The following is a 22032-nucleotide window of genomic DNA, read 5'->3' on the forward strand; positions in this document are numbered from 1 at the left end:
GGAGTTCATTCCAAAGGGCCGGAGCTGCAACAGAGAAGGCCCTCCCCCGGGTGGTAGCCAGATGGCATTGGCTGGTAGACAGAACCCGGAGAAGGCCGACCCTGTGTGATCTAACGGGTCTGTGGGAGGTAATTTGCAGCAGGTGGTCTCTCAAGTACCCAGGTCCAATACCATGAAGGGCTTTATAAGTTATGACTAGCACTTTGAAGCGTATCCGGAGACCGATCGGTAACCAGTGCAGCTCGCAGAGGATAGGTGTAACGTGGGTGTACCGAGGTGCACCCACAATCGCTCGCGTGGCTGCATTCTGGACGAGTTGTAGTCTCCGAATACTCTTCAAAGGCTGCCCCATGTAGAGCGCATTGCAGTAGTCCAGTCTTGAGGTCACGAGGGCATGAGTGACTGTCGCGAGTGCCTCCCGGTTCAGGTAGGGGCGCAACTGGTGCACCAGGCGAACCTGGGCAAATGCCCCCCTGGTCACAGCTGACAGGTGATGTTCTAAGGTCAGCTGTGGGTCCAGGAGGACTCCCAAGTTGCGCGCCCTGTCTGAAGGGCGTAAATTTTCACCCCCCAGCCTGAGTGATGGAATACTGGCCAAATTCTTGGGAGGGAAACACAACAGCCATTCGGTCTTTTCCGGGTTGAGTACAAGCTTGTTAACTCCCATCCAGACCCTGACAGCATCCAGGCACCGGCACATCATGTCAGATGGTGCAGAGTGTCCCGCCTTCAGAATATTGTGATAAAAATCTTGAGCTTTCCATACGGAGTTGAGACGATATCTTTGCCTTTGTCAAATGTAAATATAATACCAAATGGTGCATCCCATCTGTACTGTATCTGACGGTTTCTGAGTTCTTCCACTAAAAAAGCATAGTCTCTCCTGGCTCTTAGCATTTGAGGTAGTATTTCTTTCAAAACAGTCAAATCCTGGCCCCCAATTTGAAGCCTAGTGTTATTGGACTCTTGTAGTATCATGTTTCTGAGCTCTCTTGTGGTGAAGTATATAACTACGTCTCAGGGAAGTTGCTTCTGTTTTGCCACCCAAGAATTAACATGATAAGCTTTATCGATCTGCCAGTCAAAGTTGGACCCCGGTCTTCCCAACAGACAATCAAAAGCTTCTGAAAGAATCTGTTTCAAGTTCTCCTGTTTATCCTCACGCAACCCCCTGACTCTTAATGCCAGCTCCATCTGCCTGTACTGTATCATAATAATTTGTTTTTCAGCGTTTTCAACTTTTTGTTGCACCACCTCAGTTTTGGATGTCAAATTGGTATTAGCTTCGTTAAGATTCTCTAGATTATCTTCAATTCCAGAAACATGTTGTGTCAGTACAGTTACAAGTCCCAGCATATCATCTTTCATTTTAGCAATCCTAGTATCAATTTTATCATATACGCCCATCTTAAGCTCTTTTATCTCCTCCTTTATCTCCTCTCTAAATTCTCTAAAAGTTTCCAAAAAAAGTTCTTTCGTTAGCAAATCTCCAGTAGGGGGCATAGAGGGTGGAGGCTGCAACTTTGTGCCAGGTATTGGGGATGTACTTCTAGGAGGAGGTTTCAGCCCAGGATTTAGTTTTGAGGCCATTACAAGTCTTATCTTCAAGCAATTAATCAAACTCTACTGGCCCGCTATGCAGCTATGAAAAAAGGTATTAAATCACCCCTTTGTTAGCTTCGTAGGGCTTTTCAGAAGGTTTCAGAAAAAAAAGCATTGTAACGAAGCAGCTCAGCATATTCATCGCCATTTTAGACTTCTCTGTATCAGAAATATATATTAGCAAAGTTGATAAGAGGAAAGTCTTGTAGAATCTTGTAGAAATGAAACTAATTAATAAGAAGCTGCTGGCCGGCTGTTCCCTCCCTTTGAAGTTTTATAGCTGTTCTTTGCAAAAAGATTAGGGAGGTGAGCGTTGTTACGGAGAATACACAATCGCCATTTTAAGAGCTTTTTTTAGATAAGCAAATTAACGAAGGAAGATCTTGTAAAAAAATGAAGCTAGGATTTAATTAAGCAAATGAGGTTCTCAGATACAGGCTCTGCTTGTATTAAAATCAGATAGTTCAAATATTGTTCTAAGTGGGAGGATCTTACTTTGAGCTTAAAAAAAACAGCTGTAGATTCCGGCACGGAGATGATTCAGCCTCGGCTGCCCCCCCCTCTCTTCGCAGACATAAAAGCTGCAAAGATCAAGAAAAGGCACTTGCCAGCCGGATCTCTCTCCTCCCCTTCTTGCCTGAAGGATGAGGTATCTGTCAGATGTATAGGCAGATAATGCGACTAGGAACTCGGGAGCAGCTCTATTAAGCTGCTACCATCAACAAGGTCCCGCCCAGGAATTTTTAGAAGATGTTCTATAGATGGCATTTAGATCCTAAAAAGCGGCTTCTATGTATCCGAATGTACAACCTAAATGTTGGAGGTGTGGTTCTCTCGATGCTACATATTTTCATATATGGTGGACCTGCCAAAAGGTTAAGGCATTTTGGATAAAAATATGGTGGATTATGCAAAATATCTTTAAAAGAAGGATAAAGTTTACTCCTCAGTTATTTTTACTAGTTATATGTACTGACTTTACAGTGGTAGAGACTAACTTGATTCTGCACCTAATAACGGCAGCAAGACTGTTGGTGGCGCAATACTGGAAGAAGGAAGACTTGCCTATAACTCAAGAATGGACATTGAAAGTTACAAATTTAGCCGAGATGGCTAAAATATCGGCATATCTTAAAGATCACTCAAATGAAAGATATAAACGAGACTGGAAAAAATGGATTGACTATATACAAAACAAATACGGGACTAAGAAATTCCAGATAGCCTATGCTTAAGATCAGGAATGATTTAAACTGTTCAAACTGTTCAAAGTTAGTGTAGCAGGAAGAATCTAAGATCAACGTAGAGATGTTATTAACCTCCTTTTTTATTTCTTTTTTCTCAATATATTTTAGACAGTGTTTGTTAAAAATCTATACCGTGTACGGACTCTGGGAAGTCGGGGAGGAGGGAGGTGGGGTGTTAGGGGGAGGGTGGGGGAGGGAGGGATATATACTATGTGTTAGATTTCAATGTAATGCGATTTCACATGTATACTGTTTCTCTTTAATTTCTCTCTAAAAATAGGAGAAGTTGAGTACATTGACATATAGTGGAAATAGATCAAGGGGAGGAGGAGTGGGATAGAAGGAAGATGGGTAGAGAGGGCAGGAGAGAGGATGGGAGGGAGGGTGAGAAGGAAGGGAGGGAGTGGATCGGGAGAGAGGAGTGGTAGAGGGGGAGGGAAGTAGGGTAGAGGGGAATGATGGGGGGAAGATAGAAAGTTGGAGGGGGTGGAAGAAAGAGGTGTATGGAGAGTGGAAGAGGTATATTGGGTTTCTATTTTGGGGGGTATTGTTGACAAGAGGAATTGCTGTGATTATTGTTAATGTTGTATGGCTATGCACAGTATATATGTGAGTGTATGAAAATGAAAAAATGGAAAATAAAAACATTTTTAAGAAGAAAAATGCTAATTGCACTGTGTTTCGTTCCTCCGGAAGATGTTGGGTCCGCCTTTGACGAACTGAACGATAGTAAACCAGACAATCTTCAGCATGTTTATGATTACTGGGAAGACAATTACGTTGGCCATTTGAGACGCAAGCGATGAGCTAAGCCATTGTTTTCTATCACCATGTGGAATATGCAAGGACGTGTTGCTAATGGCTTGCCATGAACAAATAACTCAGTCTCGGGTTGGCATAACGCGTTCCAGTCGTCTGTAGCATGCCACCATCCAACCATTTACACATTGGTAAATCATTTTCGTGGTAAACAAGACAGAACAAACCATCAGTCGTTTACAGAGCGGAATTACCAACAGTCAGGCAGCAAGCAAATCTAAATTCGTGCAACTATCAAGACGTCTTGCTGCAATTCTTCCTACATATGCAGGGCATGATCGTACGGACTATCTACGTGCCATATGTCATAATATTGATATCTAAATTAATTTAATTTAATAATTAATTCAAATTATTTATTGACATAATAATTTTTAATAATAAATTTCTACTGCTGAATTTTTAACTTATTTAGTGACATAATAAACTTTTACTACTGATTTTTTAAATTATTGATTAACATAATAAATTTCTACTGCTTTTAAATGGTGTGTGGTTGTCTTCATTGTGCTTTTGTCGTCGCGATTATATCGATGCAAAGTTGTCGGCGCGATTATGACATCACGTTGAAATCGGCACTATTTTGTCGGCACTATTTTGTCGATCGCTATTTTGTCGGGTTACGTTGTCCAGTGTGACTCCATGTCAAGAACGGCTTAAGTGAAGTTGCTGTTTAGAAAGCAAAACAGGAATTAACTGGCTGAAGCAACACTATGCTTCACTAATATTAGCAAGAATATAATTAAAAGTTTCTTAACCATATGTAAAAAAACATCCTTCCAGGAGCCAAACATAAGCAAAGTGAAAGGAAATCTCCTCAAAAGCTGTACATTTAAAGCAGGTGAACTCAATTCAATTCAATTCAATTTATTAAGTTTGTATGCCGCCCTATTCCCGAGAGACTCAGGGCAGCTAACAATAAAAAGGGAGGGGATACAAAAAAATAAAATAAAAAATACCTGTAGAAATTTTGGCCACCGTGCTGTCTGTAAAGTCACTTTGGTTATATTTAGAACTGGATTTGGGGACTGGTACCACGATATCCTTAGCTGGATGAACACTACGTGCTAGAATTCACAAAGACCTCTAGAAGCAAGCACAGCATATCCTCGTCCCCCTAGAGGGAGAGATAAAAAAACTTTTTTAACCTGTTGTGTTACCCACGGCAAATTGGGGTACGCCAAATTGGGTACCCAAGAGCCCTCCTTTTTATTTGTTTGGGAAAACAGTCCTTAAAGGACCGACTAGCATGTTCCACAATGGCTTGACCTGTGGAATTGTAGGATAGTCCATGAATTAAAACAATATTCCAAGTTGTACAAAATTGCAAAAAGGCCAATGAAAAATAGGCCGGGCCATTATCAGTTTTTATTTTATTTTATTTTATTTATTTATTTATTTGCTTTTTTATTATTATTATTATTTTATCAATTTCATATATACATTCACAATTATATGATCTCATAACTGTTATTAATAATATGTATTTATAACAATTTTTCCCTACAGTTGACAATATACTTGAAGATTGCTTTCTTAACATCCCATAGATCCATCTTATCTTACAACGGTCCTACTTCTTCTTCCCTCCCTCCCTCTTTCCTTCCCTCGTTTCTTCTCTCCTACTCCCCTTCTTTCCTTCCTTCCTTCCCTCCCTCCTTCCACTTCCCTCCTTCCTTCCTTCCCTCCTTTCTTTTCTCCTTCTCTCCTTCCTTTCCCCCTTCCTTTTCTCCTTCCTTCCCCCCTTCCTTCTCTCCTACATTCCCTCCTTCCTTCCCTCCTTTCTTCTCTCCTTCTCTCCTTCCTTCCCTCCTTTCTTCTCTCCTTCTCTCCTTCCTTCCCTCCTTCTTTCCCTCCTTGCTTCCCTCCCTCCTTCCCTCCCTCCTTCCTACCCCCCTTTCTTCTCTTTCTTCTCTCCTTCCTTCCTTCCTTCCTCCTCTCCTTTCCCTTCTCTCCTTCCCCTTCCTCCCCTTTACCCTTCCCCTCTTCTTCCCATTCCTCCCCTCTTTCCTACTCTTACATTCCCTCCCATTCTTCCTCTGCCTTTCCCTTTCTCCTATTCCTCTCCTTTCTCCTCTCCTTCCTATCTTTCCTTTTACTCCTCCCTCCATCCACTCTATCCATTGTTGTGTTTACATATTCTCCTTTTCAGGGGATGACCTGGTTCTCTTTATTTTTCCTTATTTGAAAGTTATATAAAAAAGGCAAGATTTACAAAATACAAGATACAAAAATAGATAAAGCTCTTTACATATTTTCATCTCCCATAGCTCATCTCGCCTTACCTAGTATGAGACTAGGTTGCTAATTCCATGCAGGTAGTTATAACGGATTACCTATCAGCTTTTCAAGTTTTTGCAACGTTGTGGTCTAATGGTATTACTCGACGGTGAATTCTCACCTCTAATACATTTCTACTCTTGTTTGTCCCTCTGTCTTTGTGTATTGTTTATTTGAGTTGTTGCTTAGATCATTTTAAGTTAGTCAGCTATCTCCTTTTATATCTGAATCCTCACTGTCTCATCAAGCCATTTGTACAATTTCTCCCAGGTCTTCCGGTTTGGCATCACGCCGGTGCGAGCTGCCGACAGATCCTCTGCTCGGTTCGCCCGGCCTTTTGCACGAGCGTGGCTGTAGCAGGCAAGGTCTTTTCAAGGTGCGAGGACCAGTGGAGAGGGGAAGCATCGGAGCAGTGGAGGGAGAAAGGCGATCTCCCCCACGAAGCGAGAGGCTCCCTCAGACCGAGTGCAAAGGAGGTCGGCTGATTAATGGCCGACCAGAAGACGTGACTGCCAGCCTTTAACAAGGAAGGGAAAGACAGCTGCAGGGAACATATCGGATTGGAAGACGGTAAACGAAAGTCCTTGATTTAAGAACCTAAATTTGAAGAAATTAATAATCTAATTGTTCTGAGCACAGATACGTAAGTGGGTGCATTGAGCTGAAGCGGCGAGTAAAGACAGACAGGGAAAGATTTTAGAGAGCCGAGCGGCAGATCGGATAGAAAAGGACTGAGTTTTTGAATATTTAAATTTGGAGGATTAACAGTGGGCGAGACGGTGAAGAGAAAGACAGTCGGTTGGATCTGTCCTCCTCGTGGGAAAAAGGGGAAAAAGATTTGCGAGTCACGAGGGTTTGAATCAGCTTTAAAACTCTGGTGAGGCGGTGTCGAGGCATACTGATAGAGACAACAGAAGGGCGACACCTTGAAAGCGAAAACTGAGCACCGGGGGGGGGGGAAACAAACCATCTCCCCCTGCCTCTTTCTTTACCTCACTGACAACAAGAAGTAATTGATGGGTGAGCTTTGAAACGACTATCGTGAGCTCTGACCTCTCCAGTCTCTTGACTCTCCACGCTGAAACGTTTTCTCCCTATCTAGTGGACGCCTCTTAGATACTATAGAACTGTTCTACTGTATACTGTATAGTACTGCCCTGATTTAACTATCTTTCTTTTTTTGGGGTGTTCATTATAGTGGATTGATTGTTGTTGAACAACACACTGAGACTTGGGTAACTGATATAGTGTTAACATTACTATCTATATACCTAACTCATTGGTTAATCAATTAATTATTTAAGTATAAATTATTCAAAAAGTTTATAGATTAATGTAATAGAATTGTATAAATACTCTAACAGCAGCTAGAAGGTACTGGAACTACAGATCAAAGGGGGAGAGCTGAATTAAGTTAAATGGCAACAAGAATAGTAACCTTAACTAAAGGAAGCAAAAAACAAACTTCTCTATCCACTCCGGTGAGGGAAAAGTCACCTGAGGGCAGGCAGACGGGAGATAAGACAGCCTCAACTTCACAAGGCCAGGAGGTAACAATGGACTCTCTACAGGAAGCAATATTGAAGATGAATGAAAACATCACCAAAGGCCTGCAGGGAGTAAAGAATGAAATGAGTGAAATCAAAAATAATATGGGGAGGATTGAAGAGCGTGTAGGGGCTATCCAGGCAGCTTTGTCAAGGAATGAACAGGAAATAAAAGAAGTTAGGGAGAGAACAGAAATAACTTCCACTCTTCACAATTAAATAGACATAGAATCCCATTTCGATGGCTCCTTCCAGAAGGAATGCTAGTAACATGGAGGGAAAAGAAGTACCGGATAGACACCTTGGAGAAAGCTCAAGAATTCCAGGAACTTTTATTTGCAGACGAAGAGAGGTTTAATAAAGAAGGAACATCAAGTAGAAGACAGGAAGATACTATAACTGAATCCCAACTGGAGGGGCGAGAGACGAGAGAGGTCAGAGAGCGAGAGAGATATGGCAGAGAAGAATCAAGAGCAAGGTCACCAATTGAGACAAGATCTAAAGGTGCCCTCAAAGCAAACAACATGTAAAGGAGTTGAGGAATGGGAAACGAATATACTATCAGCAAATATAAATGGTCTTAACATAACATCAAAGAGAAAACGTGTACTGTTGGATTTATTGAAAGAAAAGTTAGATGTAATCTGTCTTCAGGAAACCCACATTAAAGAGAAATATAATAACCTGTTGAAATGCCCAAAATTAGGTAAAGCATTTTGTTCATCAGCACAAACTAGAAAAAGGGGAATTTTGATGTATATAAAAGAATGGTTGAACCCAAAATTAATATATGCAGATAAAGAGGGTAGAATATTAATGGTGGAGATAACGAATGGTGGGGAAAATTTTTTACTAGTTGGAATTTATGCCCCAAACCAAAAACAAGAAAGATTCTATGTAAATTTACACAAGAGGATAAATGAAATAAAGTGGCAAAATATATGTATTCTAGGGGACTTCAACGCAGTAGTAGACAGTAAAATGGATTACAAGGGTATACACAAGAAAAGTACTAGAAGGAAACTACCTACTGCCTATGCAAATATGGTGAAGGAACTAGACTTCTATGATGTCTGGCGAACAATGAATGACAAGATACAACAGTATACATTCTACTCTCAACCACATAATTCTTGGTCCCGTATTGATATGGTCTGGTCAAACCCGGCACTACTTATGGATACTGTAAATATTGAAATAACAACAAACAAGTGGGCCGACCATCATCCAGTCTTATGGCAATGGAAAGGAAAGACAAGGGTAAAACCTAGGTGGACACTAAACCAGAACATATTACAAGAGAAACAATTTGTACAATCAATAGAAAAGGAATCGGGATACTTTTTCAAAGAAAACGGTAAAGAGCAGACATCAATGCAAAACGTCTGGGATACGATGAAGGCAGTCGTGAGGGGAACATCAATAGCCTATATAGCAAGAAGAAATAGAATGCATAGGGAAAAACTTAATACATTGAACAAAGAATTAAGAGAGATAGAACTGCTGATTCAGAAAGAGCCAGACAATATTAAATACAGGGAAAAAGGAGAGTTAATTAAACACCAAATAAATCTGATTTCTCAAGAGGAAGTAGCACAAAACATTAAAAGAATGAAGCATTATCAGTCTTTAAAGAGAAGGGTTTGCCCAAGGCAGTAATGGCTGAAAAAAAGATGAGAAATAACATAATTAACTGTTACTCCTCGTTGAGGTGTGGCCCAAAACACTCTTGAATAGGTTACAATAGAAACATGAATATATTTCCAGGGAGCCAGAGAGGGAACATAGGTGACAACCATTTGGCATAGTTGATTAGAGGCCAAACCAAGGGGATTAACTCTGCTTGGCCTGGTCGAGTGGAATATGGCAAGCTTGTGCCAGCCCCCCCCCCCCCCGGCATTCTGGTGGAAAAAAGAGTGCTTAAAGAATGGATCTGAAAAAAAGAGTAAGTAATACATGAACATTTGCATCTGTTTGAATGGTACCTTCAAAGAGATGTCCAGGAAAAGACAAAAGACTATGGATATGAGAAACAAAATATAAATGCTTTTGGTCTTGTAATAATTGCTGTAAAGTTAAGAACAAAGCCATAAGATTAGAATCAATCCTGGATGTGATGTAAGCACCTGGAAGATTAAAAATAAATTGACACCCGTGATGAAACTCAGAAATTAATTAAAGGGCTGCCGGAAAAAAAATTGAAAGCTAAAATAGCAATAAACAATTGTAAGTGTTGCAGAGACAACTGTATTGCAAGCTAGGAAACTTTCATAATGAGAGTCCTTGTAAGCAATCGCTCCTCTTGTTTGCCCTCCATCTGAAAACACAGTGACAGCTTGGGAAAGAGGAGAAAATAAAAGCAATGGATGAGCAGGAAAAGAAGAAGTCCTTAAACATGCAAGCCGAGGATCTTTAGGCAAATGATATGCAATACAGCTCACTTAAAGCACACTGAAGAGATAAATTATTCTGAAAATAAAATTGAAAATCAGATTTTGGAATAGGAAGAACAATATTAATCAAATCAGTCCAATTTCTGCAACAAGCTCAGATGCATCCTAAAATCATTAATCCAGCCATAGGCAGCTTAGAAAAGATCAAAGGAGTTAGGTAACAGTCTCTAAAAGAAATACAAACTACAAACTGAATGCTCAAAACATCATTATTTTTTTAATTGTAGGCAGCGCTACAGAAGGAATCAGATCTTAAGGGTATTTTCCTTTGGTCAATAAATCAAATAAAGAATATATATACCAATTAGGTAAAGCATTTTGTTCATCAGCACAAACTAGAAAAAGGGGAATTTTGATGTATATAAAAGAATGGTTGAACCCAAAATTAATATATGCAGATAAAGAGGGTAGAATATTAATGGTGGAGATAACGAATGGTGGGGAAAATTTTTTACTAGTTGGAATTTATGCCCCAAACCAAAAACAAGAAAGATTCTATGTAAATTTACTCAAGAGGATAAATGAAATAAAGTGGCAAAATATATGTATTCTAGGGGACTTCAACGCAGTAGTAGACAGTAAAATGGATTACAAGGGTATACACAAGAAAAGTACTAGAAGGAAACTACCTACTGCCTATGCAAATATGGTGAAGGAACTAGACTTCTATGATGTCTGGCGAACAATGAATGACAAGATACAACAGTATACATTCTACTCTCAACCACATAATTCTTGGTCCCGTATTGATATGGTCTGGTCAAACCCGGCACTACTTATGGATACTGTAAATATTGAAATAACAACAAACAAGTGGGCCGACCATCATCCAGTCTTATGGCAATGGAAAGGAAAGACAAGGGTAAAACCTAGGTGGACACTAAACCAGAACATATTACAAGAGAAACAATTTGTACAATCAATAGAAAAGGAATCGGGATACTTTTTCAAAGAAAACGGTAAAGAGCAGACATCAATGCAAAACGTCTGGGATACGATGAAGGCAGTCGTGAGGGGAACATCAATAGCCTATATAGCAAGAAGAAATAGAATGCATAGGGAAAAACTTAATACATTGAACAAAGAATTAAGAGAGATAGAACTGCTGATTCAGAAAGAGCCAGACAATATTAAATACAGGGAAAAAGGAGAGTTAATTAAACACCAAATAAATCTGATTTCTCAAGAGGAAGTAGCACAAAACATTAAAAGAATGAAGCATTATCAGTCTTTAAAGAGAAGGGTTTGCCCAAGGCAGTAATGGCTGAAAAAAAGATGAGAAATAACATAATTAACTGTTACTCCTCGTTGAGGTGTGGCCCAAAACACTCTTGAATAGGTTACAATAGAAACATGAATATATTTCCAGGGAGCCAGAGAGGGAACATAGGTGACAACCATTTGGCATAGTTGATTAGAGGCCAAACCAAGGGGATTAACTCTGCTTGGCCTGGTCGAGTGGAATATGGCAAGCTTGTGCCAGCCCCCCCCCCCCCCCGGCATTCTGATGGAAAAAAGAGTGCTTAAAGAATGGATCTGAAAAAAAGAGTAAGTAATACATGAACATTTGCATCTGTTTGAATGGTACCTTCAAAGAGATGTCCAGGAAAAGACAAAAGACTATGGATATGAGAAACAAAATATAAATGCTTTTGGTCTTGTAATAATTGCTGTAAAGTTAAGAACAAAGCCATAAGATTAGAATCAATCCTGGATGTGATGTAAGCACCTGGAAGATTAAAAATAAATTGACACCCGTGATGAAACTCAGAAATTAATTAAAGGGCTGCCGGAAAAAAAATTGAAAGCTAAAATAGCAATAAACAATTGTAAGTGTTGCAGAGACAACTGTATTGCAAGCTAGGAAACTTTCATAATGAGAGTCCTTGTAAGCAATCGCTCCTCTTGTTTGCCCTCCATCTGAAAACACAGTGACAGCTTGGGAAAGAGGAGAAAATAAAAGCAATGGATGAGCAGGAAAAGAAGAAGTCCTTAAACATGCAAGCCGAGGATCTTTAGGCAAATGATATGCAATACAGCTCACTTAAAGCACACTGAAGAGATAAATTATTCTGAAAATAAAATTGAAAATCAGATTTTGGAATAGGAAGAACAATATTAATCAAATCAGTCCAATTTCTGCAACAAGCTCAGATGCATCCTAAAATCATTAATCCAGCCATAGGCAGCTTAGAAAAGATCAAAGGAGTTAGGTAACAGTCTCTAAAAGAAATACAAACTACAAACTGAATGCTCAAAACATCATTATTTTTTTAATTGTAGGCAGCGCTACAGAAGGAATCAGATCTTAAGGGTATTTTCCTTTGGTCAATAAATCAAATAAAGAATATATATACCAATTAGGTAAAGCATTTTGTTCATCAGCACAAACTAGAAAAAGGGGAATTTTGATGTATATAAAAGAATGGTTGAACCCAAAATTAATATATGCAGATAAAGAGGGTAGAATATTAATGGTGGAGATAACGAATGGTGGGGAAAATTTTTTACTAGTTGGAATTTATGCCCCAAACCAAAAACAAGAAAGATTCTATGTAAATTTACTCAAGAGGATAAATGAAATAAAGTGGCAAAATATATGTATTCTAGGGGACTTCAACGCAGTAGTAGACAGTAAAATGGATTACAAGGGTATACACAAGAAAAGTACTAGAAGGAAACTACCTACTGCCTATGCAAATATGGTGAAGGAACTAGACTTCTATGATGTCTGGCGAACAATGAATGACAAGATACAACAGTATACATTCTACTCTCAACCACATAATTCTTGGTCCCGTATTGATATGGTCTGGTCAAACCCGGCACTACTTATGGATACTGTAAATATTGAAATAACAACAAACAAGTGGGCCGACCATCATCCAGTCTTATGGCAATGGAAAGGAAAGACAAGGGTAAAACCTAGGTGGACACTAAACCAGAACATATTACAAGAGAAACAATTTGTACAATCAATAGAAAAGGAATCGGGATACTTTTTCAAAGAAAACGGTAAAGAGCAGACATCAATGCAAAACGTCTGGGATACGATGAAGGCAGTCGTGAGGGGAACATCAATAGCCTATATAGCAAGAAGAAATAGAATGCATAGGGAAAAACTTAATACATTGAACAAAGAATTAAGAGAGATAGAACTGCTGATTCAGAAAGAGCCAGACAATATTAAATACAGGGAAAAAGGAGAGTTAATTAAACACCAAATAAATCTGATTTCTCAAGAGGAAGTAGCACAAAACATTAAAAGAATGAAGCATTATCAGTCTTTAAAGAGAAGGGTTTGCCCAAGGCAGTAATGGCTGAAAAAAAGATGAGAAATAACATAATTAACTGTTACTCCTCGTTGAGGTGTGGCCCAAAACACTCTTGAATAGGTTACAATAGAAACATGAATATATTTCCAGGGAGCCAGAGAGGGAACATAGGTGACAACCATTTGGCATAGTTGATTAGAGGCCAAACCAAGGGGATTAACTCTGCTTGGCCTGGTCGAGTGGAATATGGCAAGCTTGTGCCAGCCCCCCCCCCCCCCGGCATTCTGGTGGAAAAAAGAGTGCTTAAAGAATGGATCTGAAAAAAAGAGTAAGTAATACATGAACATTTGCATCTGTTTGAATGGTACCTTCAAAGAGATGTCCAGGAAAAGACAAAAGACTATGGATATGAGAAACAAAATATAAATGCTTTTGGTCTTGTAATAATTGCTGTAAAGTTAAGAACAAAGCCATAAGATTAGAATCAATCCTGGATGTGATGTAAGCACCTGGAAGATTAAAAATAAATTGACACCCGTGATGAAACTCAGAAATTAATTAAAGGGCTGCCGGAAAAAAAATTGAAAGCTAAAATAGCAATAAACAATTGTAAGTGTTGCAGAGACAACTGTATTGCAAGCTAGGAAACTTTCATAATGAGAGTCCTTGTAAGCAATCGCTCCTCTTGTTTGCCCTCCATCTGAAAACACAGTGACAGCTTGGGAAAGAGGAGAAAATAAAAGCAATGGATGAGCAGGAAAAGAAGAAGTCCTTAAACATGCAAGCCGAGGATCTTTAGGCAAATGATATGCAATACAGCTCACTTAAAGCACACTGAAGAGATAAATTATTCTGAAAATAAAATTGAAAATCAGATTTCGGAATAGGAAGAACAATATTAATCAAATCAGTCCAATTTCTGCAACAAGCTCAGATGCATCCTAAAATCATTAATCCAGCCATAGGCAGCTTAGAAAAGGTCAAAGGAGTTAGGTAACAGTCTCTAAAAGAAATACAAACTACAAACTGAATGCTCAAAACATCATTATTTTTTTAATTGTAGGCAGCGCTACAGAAGGAATCAGATCTTAAGGGTATTTTCCTTTGGTCAATAAATCAAATAAAGAATATATATATATATATATATATATATATATATATATATATATATATATATATATATATATATATATATATATATATATATATATATATATATATATATAGACAGACAGACAGACAGACAGACAGACAGACAGACAGACAGACAGACATACATACATACATACAGGCAAAGCAGAATATAGACGACCCCAATAAGGGTCCCCAAAACTGCCGTAAATTAATTAGCAAAATACTTTCATGTACATCAGTTGGACAAAATCACTCAGTTTCGGACAGACCTAGACTATATATATATATATATATATATATATATATATATATATATATATATATATATATATATATATATATATATATATATATATATATATATATATATGCAGGCAAAGCAGAATATGGACGACCCCAATATGGGTCCCCAAAACTGCCGTAAATTAATTAGCAAAATACTTTCATGTACATTTAGATGGCCTATAAATCTAATAAATTAAATTAAATTAATTAAACAAAGAAAAACTGGAGCAAAAAAAGATTGCAACATTTCATACAGGTGTACTTTTTTCTGGATCAATGTGCAATCCAGAGATACTTAAATAATTTTGCATTTTTGAAAGCCAATTGGGTAATATCTTTGGGACTCCAATTAAAATATCATTCATATAATGATTTACCAAAGCCGATGTATAACACTTATGAAAAGGATTCAATTCTGCAACATAAATCTGACACGAAGGATTAAGTAAATGTGTAAATCAACCAATGAAATAACTTTTTAGACATTTTGCTTTTGGTTTCGACCCTTGATGGAAAGAATTGCGGGAGGCTGCAAACATATCCCCCACCCCCAGATTTCAACATTCCCTTTTAAAATGACCAGGTTTACCACAGTTGTAAAACTTTCCTTTAGGCTTGCTGCCTTGCGATAAAGCAGCCGCTGATGAATTAGTTTGACAAGAGGCTGTTCCTATATCTTGACATGCTTTAATCATATCTGCCAAATCAGGATCGTTCCCAAGACCAATAATTGCTCTTCGGCATTTGGAAGTAGCATTTTTCTTTGCTAACTTCATCAACAACTCCATCTGAGCCTTCCTAAGCAATTCCTTCTTCTCGCCCAGAAGAGAAGGGAAGGGTTGCTGATGAGTTAATTGCCTAACTTGAAGTTTGCTCCTTTCCGGAGGAGGTGGAGATAGTAGCCTGGAACTGGGTTTTCCTGCTCCACTTTGAAAATGTTTCCAACTTGGATTGACATGAAACCAGTTCTGCACTTTCACTGCTGTGCTTTCATTCAACTCAGTGACAGCAGTTCTTTTGGGGGATATAGGGAGCTGCCATCACATCCCCTGTCCCAGGGAGCACTAATCACACTTTGTATTCCCATACCCGGGGTATATCTGCCCTGAAGTAGAATGTAGTGGTGCGAACGAGTCCACTATGCTTTGCGAACTAGGTAATCCAGCCCAGAGCGATGCAGGGCAGCGAGCAGCCATCTCAAGTGGCAAATTTGAATTGACTTCAACCAAGACGCCATCTGCCAGCGTTATGAGTGAAAGGGATACATCGCTAGAGTCTGCAGAAGCGAGTTTTCCATAGCGACCAGACAGCCAAGAAACCAAACGGCATACCCGAAACCACCGAGATGAGGAACATGGCAACCACAACCAAAAAGCTGGAGGGAACCACAAGTTCCAGACAACCATCGGCCAAACCTGCATAACGCAAGGTGAAAAGCTGAAAGTCACAGTCCACCTTGAGGGATCTCCATGTTCCATGGAGATAGACGTGGGGTCATCACTGACTATCATGTCCTGGACTACAATTAAGAAGTTGTCCCCAACTTGAAGAGGCACAAGCTGCGGATCCCAGACATATGCTTAAGGACTACCAAGGGAACCGAGTCCTGGTTCTCGAACAAGGCACTTTCCGATTGCTATACAGGTATTTCAACAGACTGCTTCCTGTGATGGTAGTAAGCAGCGCCCTGCAAAACCTCTTAGGGCTGGACTGGTTCAAACCCCTGGGCCTTGAGGTGACCAGAATCAATGCCATCTGTGACAACAGCACCAAATAACTCCTTAAGTAAGTATGTGGGGACTCCCATATCTTTTAACTTGGACCCCAACGTAGCCCCAATTAGGCTGAAACCAAGGAGAATAACTTTCGCTCTCCGACCAAAAATTGATCTGGAATTGGACAAGCTAATTGGTTAGGAAATCCTAGAGCCGATAGATCATGCCTGCTGGGAGACCCCTATAGTGACCTTAGTCAAGCCGGATGGGTCAGTCCACATCTGTGTGTACTATAAGTGTACAATAAAGAAAGCCTTCCAACAAAGCGCTTACCCTGTACCCATTGTACAGCACTTACTACATTCATTAGGCCCCAGAAAAGTTTTCACTTAATTGGACATTATGCAGGCATACCAGCAGTTTCCTGTAGATGGCGCTACGGTGGAGGCCCAAACCCTTGTGATGCATTGGGGTGCCTTTAAATTCGGTGTTGGTATTGCCCCTGGACTGTTCCAAACCATCATGGAACGACTGTTGGAACGATGGTGTCCCTGGAGTCACCCCCTATTTTGTTTTAATTCTCCACCTTAAAACAGAGAAATACCAACTCAATGTGCCAAAGGTCGAATTCCTAGAGTACCTCATCGACAGCTCAGGGATTCACCCCACAAACAAAAAAATTAAAGCCATCCAGGATGCCCACACACCTCGCAACCAGACCGAGCTCCAGGCGTTCTTCGGATTCCTTAACTTCTACAGCGTCTTTCTTAAACAGAAGGCTACAGTTGTTGAACCTTTGCATCGGCTTCTCGGCAAGAAGGCAACATGGACTTGTGGCAGAGGATTTCCTAATTAGTAATGGTGTAAAATAAACGAAAGAAGAATCAATGCAGAAACGGTGCACAATAGAATGAGGTGAATAACCTTATGAGTTATCTACCAAAAGAAAAGTGGAATACACACGCATATTAGGATTGTGAAAATATTCTGATTTCTAGACAGGGTTAAGGTTAAGGTTATTTTAACTTGAACAATCCATTAAAACTTCAGTATCATTATCTCAGCTAATTGCTTGGTAACTGCTTCTTTTTATTCGCTGCATTATTCATAAGCTCAGCAGGAAGCCATTATAACCCTATATAGTCAGATTTGTCTGTATGACGAAATCACCACAAGCCACTGTAGGAGCAACAATTAGCACATTGTTTCAATGTTGCAAGTGTTTTCCCCAAAGTGTCAGGCCTTGGTTGATTATGGCGATCATTATTAGTCCTGAACATTAAATATGATGTGTTTTATTTTTGGCATTTTGGTATCTTCATGTCAGTCTTGACTCCTGATCGCCTGGATTTGTCCCTGCAGTTTTCATGGCAAGGTTTTTTTGGAAGTGATTTCCCCTTGCCTCCTTCCTAGTGCTGGGAGAGAGGATTTGGCTCAAGATCACCCAACTGGCTTTATAACTAAGGCAAGACTAGAACTCAGGGTTTCCCAGTTTCTAGTCTGATGCCTTACCTACTACTTTGATCTGAAAGTCCATGGAGATTCTCAGTCATCCAGGTCATGGTTGTCCCAAAGGTGCTTTTTCAGGAGGCAATTGGACTTTTCTTGTTTTTTCTTTGAAGACATTTCGCTTCTCATCCAAGAAGCTTCTTCAGCTCTGACAGATAGTGGGGAATGGAAGGATTTATAGTACTTGCAGACAGCTGGTCATTTGCATCCGAGGGTCATTGAAGCACTTGGAGGTTTATCTGTCTCCTCAGGGACACTTGAGTATTGCTGCTGGTTCCTGTAGTCTTCAATCTTCCTCTGGAAATCCATTCCTACTCCCACACCATTCAAAAGGTGTTCATCCCAAATTGCATAGCTAAAAGATTTTTTTTAAGTAACAGAAAGTATCACTGTCGGTTTAAGAAAGAACTGGAACAGGAACTGAGGACCTGATGTAATTGCTTTGCTTAAGAAAGAACATTAAAGGAACAGGGAGTACTAGGAAGTGTTTAAGAGAGTATTTAAAGCAAATCATTGAGGGATTCAAGCAGGAAAGGTTTTTTTCCCCTATTTGGGTGACAATGCTGGTTCTCATCTCCCAACAATGCCTGAAAATCTTCACCCTGCCCATCTATGTGCTTGCCTATTTTGGCTTATGGGATCCTATTTGCAAAAGAATTTTCCCATTTCTCATAAACCAGTACAGCAAATTCTACAATAAAAAACTCCACAAGGAAAAGGAGAAGCTGTTCCAGAACATGCGGGACTTTGCCGATGCCTCGGGAAATCTCCACCTGCTAGAGATTGGCGTGGGCTCCGGCCCCAACTTTCAGTTTTATCCCCCCAACTCTCACGTGACCTGCTTGGACTACAACCCCAACTTTCAAAATTTCATCCTGGAGAGCATGGCTCAGAACACGCACCTCCAGTTCGAGAATTTTGTGGTCGCCTCCGCCGAGAACATGACTTCAGTGTCGGACAACTCTGTGGACGTGGTGGTTTGCACGCTTGCGCTTTGCTCTGTGAAGAACACCCAGGCTGCCTTGAAGGAGGTCCTGCGAGTTCTCAGACCGGTAAGGGCAAAGAGGGAAAATTAACTCTGGTCTGTCCAGACCACTGAATAATGGGCACAAGGCTGGTGTGCATCCTTTGAAAATAATGGGCACTATGTAGGTGTGCATGCACACTAGGCAGGTGTGCCTGGGAGCAAGGGCTTTAGCTCCCACAAAAATAGCATCTTTCTGCTGCTCTTTCTGCTGCTGATTTTGAGGCTTAACTTAAACTGGATCCCTTCTTAAGGCAACCACACCTTTCCTGCCTACCCTGCAATCATTTTCAGACTGTACAATAGCTTTAATGTTAGTGAATCGCAGCAAGCATCAGGCCTGAGATAGGAGCCTGGTTGGTATGTCAATCTCCAGAAAACATTAGGTTGAAGCTAAATTGAGAAGTTAAAACAATGTCCCATATCTGGGAAATGACCCCGGTTTGCGCGGACCAGATGGTTGGTGAACCCGGAAGTAATTAACTTCCGGGAAATGCCGGTACCGCTCCTGGCCCCTGTCGCTGCAAAACACCCTTGCCGACAAGGCAGCGTGACCCACTCGGCATGTAGAAATAGCAAAAGAAGGAACAGGAGAAGAGTTCCAAGCAGGGCTTTTCAAACAGCCAAACCCCTCCCTTCTTTTGCTGTTTGAACAATCCGTGCAGGTTACAATCCTGGTTCTGGGGATTTCCCCCACCTCCAAAAAAAAGACTGGCTACCCATCTCTCCAGATCTTGTGGCTTTTCAGGATTTTCTTTTTAAAAAATGCCTCCCCGGGTGATCTTGAAAACCTGCAAGGTTGCTTTGGAAGGGGACAGATGGGCAGCATTTCCCCCTGCCCCCCTCCCTGAGTGCCTGCAGCCTCAGAGCCTGCAGCCTTAAAGCAAGCCTTTGCACAGTAAAGAAAATCTTTTCATGAGCGAGAGAAGTTCTTAATTGCCTTTACTGTGCAAGTTTCTGCAGCCTCTGAGGCTGCAGGCAACCAGGGATGGGGTGGGATAGGGGGAATGCTGCCTGTCTTCCCAAAGCAACCTCGCAGCGGGGCTCACCTGGCGCCCACCCAGTCACCACTCAGTGAGCGGGCTGGCGGGTGGGCGGAAGGTTGCCCTGGCGCGACCGAGGTGGTACATCGTGTGGAGGCTTGGCGGGTATGAAGGGCTCCTGTCTTCCCTGGCCAGGCTGGAGCATGGGACAGCCTTGCAACAGGCGCATCTGCTGCTTGCGGAGCGAAGATGTGGCACTTGGAAGCGGCGGTGGGCTTGCTTTCCAGTCATTCTTGGCCCTGCGAAGGTTCCAAAAGTGCCTGGGTTCTGGGACACCCCGTGCTGTGCCCGCTTCCACTGCCGCCACCTCCGCTCCCAAACGCAACTGTCAGCTGTGAGCAGGTGCCTGAAGCTGCTGCTTGCAATCATTTACGGCTGCAGATAGATTGCGCCTGTAGAGGGAAGCTCTTCGCTCTGTGAGAGCTCCTCTCCAGCACTCCTAGTTTGGTAACATCATCAGTGCTAGAAGGGAGTGGGGTTGGGGGGGGGGGAGAGAAAGAACAAAAAGGAGAAAGAGAGGGAGAAAGAGGAGGTGGGGGATAGTGGGATCATTGCTGCTTTCCGAGCTTGGTGGTTTTCTTACAGGCATTTCATTACCAAACTAGGTAACATCATCAGTGCTAGAAGGAAGTGGGGTTGGTGGGGGGGAAAGAGGAGAAAGTTAGGACAAAAAAGAAAAAGATGAGGGAGAGGACTGTGGGGTCCTTTGGTGTTCTCTGAACGTGGTGGTTTTTAATTATTTTTAGGGAATTTTTATTTATTTATTGTTTATAGAATGTTTATTACAAGAAATGTTATTCCTTTTTGCAAATGTTTTATTTGTGATGCAATATGTTGCTTTTAAGTGTTCAGACCAGGTTTATGTGTCTCAAGATGGCTGCTTTTCTGTGGGCAGGCCAGGTTTCTTGCAAGGCAGCTTTGCCAGATTTAGTGTGTTTCACCCTCATTGTTTAGGTAATTCTGAGGTGGTTGATGCTTCTGTGAGCGCCTATCCTTTATAATTTTCCACATTGCCTTGATGGTTTTTATTCCTGTGACTTTGTCTTTCCTGTCCTTAGGCTTAGGAAAAAAAACTGGATTCATTGATAGTCTTTTGCGGGGGGGGGATTCTTATTTTTTGGTGTTTTCCTGGCACTGTCATAGTTTGGGTGGGTGGGTGGGTGGGTGGGTGGGTGTGTAACGTCCCACAGTTATCTACTCATTAATAATGATCTAGTAATATTAATAATATCTAGTAATTAGTAATATCTAGTAGTAACATCGTCTTGGCCACTCCCCCCAGGTCACATGGGTGGCGGGCCACTCCCATCTGGTCACATGGGCAGCAAGCCACTCCCACAAAGGAGGCCACACCCAGAGTAGGTTCGAACAATTTTTGAAACCCACCCCTGGGCACAACCCTATTTTGGGGTAGGTTTGGCTAGTCTCTTATCCTGCAGAAGCCTCTGTACAGTATGATATCTTAAGTAAATAGACTAAAGACGCCCTTCACCTTTAAATAAAAGTTAGAAATGGTGTCTTAAATCTGCCATTTCCCAGCAGAATTTCAAAACTCTGTTCTTCTAGTGATAAGAAGTACAAACAGAGACTGGGAATAGTATGCCGTCTTTGCGATGCTGTATTTATATTGATATATTATGCAGTTTGAGAAATAAAGTATTCAGGCTTTACATGTTTGCTGTACAGAGAAAATTAGCCATCATTTCCATGGGTGGAATAGTCATTTTGTAGCACGGTCTTCCAAATAGGAATTGTGGGTTGGTTCCTAGCAGCTGGAATATAACTAAAATTCAGATATTCTTAATAGGGTATTTGTTGAACTAACTAGTTTTTCTCCATTTATTGAACTTTATAGAGTTTAAACATATCCTCATCCTCATTTTAATATATCCTGCCTCTCAGGAGCATCTGAAGAAGATATCAAAGTATTCTAACATATCTCATGATCTGCTCAAAGACCAAAGAGAGTAATAAACAATCAAGAGTCATCCAAAACCAAGCCAAGGAACTGAAAATCAAAAGGCATAGAAAAGTAGTGATAAGAGATGATCAAGCATAGCAAACGTCCTGGGAACAAGTTTAAGAATGAATCACAAGGC

The 22032-nt window shown here is 40.7% G+C and overlaps 1 long non-coding RNA gene across 1 annotated transcript in view; it reads right to left on the reverse strand.

Moving 5' to 3' along the window:
* Positions 1-4115: 4115 nt before the first annotated feature.
* The window catches only part of LOC148048222 (uncharacterized), a 49676-nt gene continuing 31759 nt past the window's right edge, over positions 4116-22032 (reverse strand). Inside the window, exon 3 of the long non-coding RNA XR_015695819.1 lies at positions 4116-4337. This is a non-coding gene — a long non-coding RNA (uncharacterized LOC148048222). The remainder of the gene's footprint in view (positions 4338-22032) is intronic.

This window comes from Thamnophis sirtalis, unplaced genomic scaffold (assembly GCF_051295495.1).
Source record: "Thamnophis sirtalis isolate CommonGarterSnake01/CBP01778 unplaced genomic scaffold, rThaSir2_p1.2 scaffold_3, whole genome shotgun sequence".
Lineage (NCBI taxonomy): Eukaryota > Metazoa > Chordata > Lepidosauria > Squamata > Natricidae > Thamnophis > Thamnophis sirtalis.